Below are 6,777 nucleotides of genomic sequence, written 5' to 3' on the forward strand. Positions count from 1 at the left end.
TTGCTACTTCATCACTGTCATTTTGCTACTGTGATGAATCGGGCAACCCCCGTGAAAGGGTCGTTCAACCTCCAAAAGGGTCGTGACCCACAGGTTGAGAACCACTGCCTTAGAAGGATAATGGATATTTTTAAAGAATCAATAATAGTTGTTTGTCGAAGGCTCAAGGGTCCAAAGTCCCACCCCCTCTATTTGAGTCCGGGCTGACATCTCATCGGATTCCTTCTGCCCCACACCCCAGTTCCCTTCCGAAAGCTCCTTGTCTTTCTGCCAGCCACTCACGAGTGTTTGTTTTATTTGTAACTTCTTTCTGTAACCTAATCAATGGCTTCATTAACATGCTTTTGACCCTCCACTCCCCTAAAAAATGGTCTTCTGAAAATGCTTATTCGATGCTTTTTATCTCCTTGACTGGGCTCCCTTTCAGGAATGACACAATTTCTTCCACGTCACGCAGATTTGCCCAGTTCTATCACCCAAAGATGTCCTCTGACTCCTAAGCCCCCACTCTCCCCTGAACCACCTTCCCCAACGCTGCCGCCCCCCAAAATGTTCTCTTTCTGATTCATTCCTCCCGGACAGTGAAATCAACACCATTAAGGAAGCTCAGTCAAAAGATGGGGTACATTCTAGAATCTGTTTGCCCTGGATTACGATGGTCCCTGATACACACATCATTTCCTCTGACTCCTTTACAGTGTATTTCTTTTCTTTCAATCAATATGCTTTTTTTTCTCATTTCCTTTCAGAGTCCCATATGGTGACCTGCTTTGGTTTCGACTAAGTTAAATATTCTCTCTCCCCCATGGTTCTGCCCCATCCATCATTTGAGCATTTCAATCACCTTTTTATTATCCAGGGACAAAATATTCAGTGTAACCAAGCTCTTTTTCCCACCCCCCAGAAGAGTGGCCGCCTTCTTGCCCCACTGGCCCTCCCGTTAAGAAGGAGAAAGGGCCGATTGAAGCCACTTGTTTGGGATCTCAGGCAAGTGGGAATGTGATCTAGATGGGAAATCTCTGACACACACCTGCTCCCTGCATTGCTCTTTGTCTTGGAGGCCAGGAGGGGCAGCCCCACGGGAGTGGCTTGGTGGAAAGTGGACAGACAGGCATAGCACCAGCAGGGACAGAGGGCTCTGCAGATGAGCAAAGCACCATTGGTGAACTTTTGAGCCCAGAGGGTGGGGGCAAAGCTGACCATGTGAACGAGATGGCTGGAAACTCAATATTGCCTAGAATATAGGTTACCTCGCAGACTTGGATTCTCTCTGGCCGGGAGGCTCGGGAATTGCTGTCAGAGAGACTGGGGCTTTTGACCTGAAACTTTCCATGCACGTTTTAGTTCACTCCAAGATGCATTCATGAGAGTCTCCCAGAAAGGGAAAGTGTTCTCCCTGGTAGAAGGAGAGAGCGAGGAGTCATCAAGACAAGAATTTGAGCGTAAGGAAATTATCAAGAGGTCCTTCCATGTGCCTGGTGCCAGAGAATTTAGCAGCAATGGGAATAGATTGGGGAGTGCTCCCCATTGAGCCACACCTTACTCCAGAAGAACTTCTGCTTTAGCTCGTTTTCCATAGAGAACTATAAGAAGTGCAGTCTGATGTGTTGAACCGCAATGGTCTCGGGCACTCAAGCATCCAACTGTGAGATCTTGACTCGGCGGTAGGTTGGTGATTCACATGCACATCCAGGTTGAGTTAGGGACTTCTGCTCACCATTTGAATGTGACTTCTTTCCCCATCACCTTGAGCCTGCCACCAGAGTAACCCTCTCTGAGACTCTCAGACTTATATTTGCCAATGGATCTATCAAGTTCAAGACATTGTCTCTCTGGAACCCTCATACCTTGCTATTGGGATTGTAAAATGGTACTACCATTGTGGGAAATGGCAAAGATCTTCCTTTAAAAAGTCCGAATTCTACCTTGCAAGTCTGGCTAGACCAGAGGATGTACACTGGTACAGATAGGAACTGGAAACACAGGGAATCCAAGGTGGATGATCCCTTCAGGGCCAGTGGTGTGAGTGGTGATACTGGGAGCATAGAAGGAGAGGGGGTTGGAAAGAGGGAACAGATTACAAGGATCTACATGTGACCTCCTCCCTGGGGGACGGACAACAGAAAAGTGGGTGAAGGAAGACGTCGGACAGGGCAAGATATGACAAAATAATAATTTGTAAATTATCAAGGGCTCATGAGGAAGAGGGGAGCGGGTGGGGAGGGGTAAAAATGAGGACCTGATGCCGGGGGCTTAAGTGGAGAGCAAATGTTCTGAGAATGATGGGAGCAGTGAATGTACAAATGTGCTTTGCACGATTGATGTGTGTGTGGATTGTGATAAGAGTTGTATGAGCCCCTAATAAAACGATTAAAAGTAAATAAATAAAATAAAAAATTGGAAGTACAAATACTATAGGAGCCAGCATATAGGATATATACCAGGTATATGCCCTAGAGAAATAAACACTATGACACGAATGTGCAGACCTATGTGTATCACAGCACTGTTCACAACAGCAAAAAAGATGGGAATAAGCTAAATTCCCATCTATGGAAGAATGGACTACCTTAGACCGAAAGGTGACTTCTTAGCCTTTTAGTACTTTGGGGAAGTATTTGCAGCCGATTTTCCCAACACAATATGTTACTTGATTTCTTGTTTCCTTTTAGCTTGTAATTGTGATTTGAGTGAAAGTTTACAGGGCAAATTGGTTTTCCATTTAGCTGTTGATTCACATTCTATTTCCTTCCATGAGCTGCAGCCCCACAGTGTAACAGCATTCTTATCACTGCTTTCCTATGTTTATCGTTTCTACTCGGCCTTCTCTCTGAGCTCTATCCTTGGACAAATGCTTCCCTTTTGATATCAGGTGGATGACTGTTCTACGTGTTTGATTTGTCTGCTGCTTCCAAGGACAGTGCTTGTGGATCTACGCAAAATGAAATTCTTGGTAACATCGATCTTTTTTCCACTTACCATGCTGTTGCTTATTGGTCCCAATGGAGGCTTTTTGCTCTCTTTAGGTTCAGATGTAGTCCATACTAATGGTTACAGTTCTTGTTTTATCTTCATCAGTAAGTGCTTTACCCAGGCACAGTGATGTCATTTGCATATGGAAAGCTGTTAATGAGTCGTTCTCCAATCCTGATGCTGAGTTCTGTTTCTCATAATCCAGCTGCTCTGGTTATTTGCTCAGCATACAGCTTGAATGAGCATCTCAATAGGACACAACTAATGGTGGGACTCAAATAATTTAACAACCTAATGACCATTTTTAACAACCTAATGACCATTTTAACAACCTAATGACCATTTTTAAGTATCAAAAATATATATACTAAAAGGTAGTTTAGTTCATACAATTAATACACAAATGAGGTACACAAATCCAGATTATGTCATAAGAAAGAGTTAAAATATTAATGAAAAAATATTAAATAATACCTAACTGTGGTAGTGATATAATCTGTTGTCAATTCGAGGGAATTAAGAGTGAAGGGGTGGAGTTTAGCATGTCTATCAGGTCGCAGCTTGATGACCTCATTTGGCGGCACAAAGGAGATAAACAGCTCATTGGAGGCAGGACACAGGCTCACTCCCTGGGAGACATTGCAGCTGACAAGACACATGAAGCTACACTAGTGCCCTGAGCTGAAAGAGCCATGTAGAAACCCCTGCCAGCACTGGGATGTTTATACTGCTGCTGGATTCACAAGAATTTTCCAGATCACTGGCCTGTGATCTTCCTGCATTTGGCATCATTGCATGTGTTTCGTGAGTCTGAAGAGAAATTTATAGACTGGTATCGGACCCACAGGCTAATATCGGACTTATGGACTTGATCTGGACTGGGCTGGGGTGTCTTCTCCATATTAACTGCTCTTGTATATAAAGCTCTTTCTTATACACATGAGTATCTCTGTGCATTTGTTTCTCTACTTCCCCCAGACTAACACATTAACAATTAAACTGCTGTTTAAGATACTTCTGGGTTGCTTTGTGATTGGTGCCCTCCCCTGCAATTTTCTTCGCGTTTATCCAAGTGTCATCAGCTGTGTGATTTCTTCTCAACCATCTTTTCACTGTAGGAGCAGAACCCCGTTCCTTTAGAGGTAGGCCAATTAGACATTAGTCATTGTGTTTTCTATTTTAGAAAGAGTTAGGTGACTTCTCATCTCTGAATATATTAAGTTCATCATTTCCGCTTCTGCTGAACCATCAGCAATTGTTCTGACAATATTTTTAGCCCTTTTAAATTTTTCTGGAATCGAATAATATCTTGTGGGAATTTGGAACACAAAGCTGAAACACATGACAACGTGTCACCCTCTGGTTGGTTGACACTTTTTCTCTACGTTCTATGATTGTTTACTGAAGTAACAAACACAATGGACTAAAAATGTACTATTTCATCAAAAGTATAACGAGTTTTATGAAATGAATAAATATTATAAGCATGGTGCTTTCTAATTTTTTATACCTATGGATGGAGCAAACATTACTGTTAGGACTTAAAAATGTTTTGAGAATGATGTACAAATGCGCTTTACACAATTGATGTGTGTATGGATTGCGATAACAGTTGTATGAGCCCCTAATAAAATGTTTAAAAAAAAAAAAGAATGAAGGGGAGAGGCATAGACTGTCAAAAAAATAAAAATATGTTGTTGTACAGATGAATTTTAAAAAAGAGTAAGAAATGTCAATTTGTGCCTAGCTGTCCACCTCAGAGAGAACTCTGATTACTAGTATTATTTTAACAACCAGTTTGCCAAACTCAACAAACATATTAGGTCTAGGGTCTGCCAAACCGGTACGAACCAGCTGAACCCCACCACTGGCTACAACCCTGACTCACACCTTTCCTGATTTTAAGCCATGCACAATCCCCTTGTTCATTTCAAAACACTGCCCCCGGGTTTGTACACAGTTTTCACAGGAGCACAATGAAGTGCTCTAGAATCCACATCCTTTGCCATGTTATCCATCATTTGTTACAGTCCACATAGTCCAAAGTCTTTGGCTTGTCAATGAAACCTAGGTAAGCATCTTTCTGGTAGTCTCTGCTTTCGGTCCAGGTCCATCTGACATCAACAGTGATATGCTTGGTTTCACATCCTCTTCTGGCCCCGGCTTGAATTTCAATGTATAAGCTAAAACTGGTTTGTAGTAATCTTTAGCAAATTTCTACTTGTGTCTGACATTAACAATGTGGTTTAATAATTTCTACATTCTGTTAGAACACCTTTCCTTGGAATGAATACAGTTAATTCTTCCAAACGTCTTAGCGTAGATAAGTGAGTGCTTCCAGAGTGGCATCCGTTTGTTGAAACATCTCGGCTGATATTCCTTCAGCCCTTGCAGCCCTGTTTCTAACCAATGCCTTCCTTCATCGCACACTTCAGTACCATTAGTTCTTGATCCCATGCTGCCTTGCCAAATAGTTGACTGTTGACCAATTCTTTTGGGTGTAGCAATTATGCATCTGCCTTTCACCTACATTTGATACTTCCTGTGCCATTCAATATTTCACCCGATGAATCCCACCACATGGAAACTCAAAGCTTGAGTTTTTTCTTCAGCTTGACATGTGTCTGGCGTGCTCTTGTGTTTTTCCTTTGGGGTGTTCTAACTCCAGTTCTTTGCACATTTCATGTTAAGAATTTGTCTTCTTAGCCACCCTTTGAAATTTTCTGTTCAATTGTTTTACGTCATCATTTCTTTCATTCCCTTTAGCTACCTGCCCTCCATTCAAAAGCTAGTTTCAGAGTCTCTTCTGACATCTGTTTTCATATTTCCTTTCCTTCCTGTCTTTTTAACGATCGTTTGCTTTCTTCGTGTATGATACCCTTACTGTAATCCCACAACTTGTGTAGTCACTAGCGTTCAATGTGTCAAATCTATTCTTGAGTGGGTCTCAAATGCTGGTGGAATATACCGAAGGCTCCTGTGGTCCTGTTTTCATTTTCTTCAGCTGCAATTTGAACTTGTATAAGAGCAATTGTTGGTTTTTTCTTCAGTCAGCCCGGATTTGTTTTGACCGATGATACTGCATTTTCCATTGGACTCATTCCACAGACGTACTTGATTTGATTCCTCTACATTCCATCAGGTGAGGTTCATGTATATAGTTGCTCTTTATGTTGTCGAAAAAGGTATTTGCAATGAATAAATTATTGAGCCTGCAAAATTGTATCATTTGATCTCTGAAGTTGATTCTATAGTGAAGACCAATTTTTCAATTACCAATCCTTCTTAGTTTCCAGTATTTGCATTACATTCACTACTACTAATCAATGCATGTCTGATCGATTTTGGACTACAGAAGTTAGTTTTAAAAAATCTTCAATTTTCTTATAGTTGGCATTAGTGGCTGGTGTGAAAATTTGAACACCATTTACATTAACCGATGTTTCCTTGTCATTGTTTGGTGCCATTAAGCCAGTTACAACCCATGGTGACCCTACATGTCCCTGGTCCTGTGCCATCCTCACAATTGTTCCTGTGTTTGAGCACCGTGTAGAAGCCACTGTGTCAATCAATTGTGTTAAGTCTCTTCCTTTTTTTAATTGACTCCCCATTTTACTAAGTATGATAGCTTTCTCCAGGGATTGATCCTTCCCCCCAAACATGTCCAAACATGAGACAAAGTCTTGCCAACCTCTGTTTTAAGCATTCTTACTATACATAGCAGCCCATAGTACAGTGAACCCTCGTTTATCGCGGTTAATCTGTTCTAGACCCTACCGTGATAAATGAAATTCCGCGAAGTAG

The sequence above is a fragment of the Echinops telfairi genome, unplaced genomic scaffold, assembly GCF_000313985.2.
Source record: "Echinops telfairi isolate 266 unplaced genomic scaffold, ASM31398v2 ScPeMD7_7475;HRSCAF=8513, whole genome shotgun sequence".
NCBI lineage: Eukaryota > Metazoa > Chordata > Mammalia > Afrosoricida > Tenrecidae > Echinops > Echinops telfairi.